Source organism: Mastigoproctus giganteus, chromosome 4 (genome assembly GCF_048544385.1).
Source record: "Mastigoproctus giganteus isolate SK-2022 chromosome 4, ASM4854438v1, whole genome shotgun sequence".
NCBI lineage: Eukaryota > Metazoa > Arthropoda > Arachnida > Uropygi > Thelyphonidae > Mastigoproctus > Mastigoproctus giganteus.
The window spans coordinates 15,170,687-15,172,496 of record NC_143578.1 but is presented as its reverse complement, the minus strand read 5'-3'; the positions used below and the strand labels follow the sequence as shown (position 1 = coordinate 15,172,496).

The window sequence follows — 1,810 nt, the reverse complement described above, 5'->3', positions numbered from 1 at the left end:
AGCTTTCGACACAGTGTGTGTCTCTTCCTCAGCTATGAATACATAAATATTACATATAGAAATCAAGAATGGTATTGCATGGTCATGCTAGGTAAATAAAGCGCGTGCACGAGGTTTGTCTACCATGACCACGCTAAAACAGAAGCTTCTGTTACGTATTACTACGTAACAAATACTAAATTTTAATGTATAGAAAGATAAATAAATAATGTAAAATTCAAAATATTTTAATGAAAATAATTTTTTTTTCTACAAAAGCAAAAACTTATGCATCGGCCGGGAATCGAACCCGGGCCGCCCGCGTGGCAGGCGAGCATTCTACCACTGAACCACCGATGCCTAGTTACGTTCCACCTTAATTTGTCTTCTATATAAACAGACGAATTCTTGATCTGTTGGCGACGGAAGCGACACCTGTTATCAGTTTTAAGACTTCACTGATTTCGAAAGATTTAGCTGCAGAGTTCGATCTCCGTGTGTTTACTTAAATTGGAATTTCCGGAAGCACTCTCGCCCAGATTAGAAAACGGCCATTTATTATTCCGGGAAAATGCACGCGCATCGAAAATAGCCACCGGTTATTATGCAAATCTTAATATTCGACTTCTCATTTCGATATTGGCCCCGTAAGCCATCGAAAACGAGGTTAAGCCATCCGACTGTGATTGCTAACTTTTTGTTTCCATAGCAACGAAATTTATTAACTTATCGTCATCCCGCTCGTGCAATTTCGGATTGGATCACGTGGTACGGTTCACATCCCGGCGAGTACGATGAAGAACAATTTTCGAGCAATCCAGGCCAATTTCAGAACAGTCAGCAGATGGCGCCACTAACTCCTTGGTCGATTGAAATGTCTAAAAACTAAATGAAGAGTTTCGTAGTCCACCTCCCCTAAAAGGCAGTGTCACGTGACGTATTTCTGTAGCGTTCTTCGGGTGTCATTCTGAAACAGCTGAGGTAGAAACACGTCAGCTTAATTCACGGATAGCTGCACGTGCACTTCCTTGTTCCTTAAATTCCAACAAAGACAGCAAAATCCAGGGGGGGTTGCAATTCCTGGTCGGCGTCCCTCAATGTTACAAGGCAGTCACAATTGCACTTCCACTGTATGCTTAAATATTTTTTTTCTTTCCTTCTAGATGGCGCTGATGTTACCCATGTTTCACTAAGATGGCAATAGAGAGACAACTGACAGTTTATCCTTGGGTTTGAAATCATACCTTCACAAATAACAAAATAGAATAGTTTTTTTCGCTTTATTTTTGCCTTCCTCCGAAAGTGGGCGCTCAATGCGCACTACATCAAGCTGTCATACGCCCCTCCATGCATTGGCAAGTGTCACAGGTACCATCCATCACGGTCATTCGCCTTCTCCTCTGATGTGATCCATCACGTCTTCATCTGTCCAGAAATGATGGATTTCGGAGGAAGAAGCAGAATCTTTCGTGCCACTTGATCCCATTTACAACGTTGCTCAAAGAGAACATGAGGGTTTTTAGATCAAAAGCAAAAGTGGGAGGTGAAGCTACCAAAGTATGCGTGACAGATAGAAAATAGTATGCTGGCCACCTGCATGTGGGAGTTCATTTTTTTCTCACACCACTGTACATTCAGTTGATGTATTATTGCAAGGATGAAATGGGCACATCAGTGTGCATTAAATGAGTGAATTAGTGTGTATTAGTGTGAATTAATTCAGTATTAGTGTGGATCAGGCTGGTGGATTAGTGTGAATTAATTCAGTATTAGTGTGGATCAGGCTGGTGGATTAATTGGGGATTAGTGTAGATGAAGTAGATGGATCAGC

At 41.5% G+C, this 1,810-nt stretch overlaps 1 non-coding gene across 1 annotated transcript; it reads right to left on the bottom strand.

Annotated features, from left to right (window-relative positions):
• Window positions 1-268: 268 nt before the first annotated feature.
• On the bottom strand, window positions 269-339 carry TRNAG-GCC (transfer RNA glycine (anticodon GCC)). Its single transcript has one exon. It is a non-coding gene; the product is annotated as a tRNA-Gly (tRNA).
• Between the last annotated feature and the right edge of the window lie 1,471 nt (window positions 340-1,810).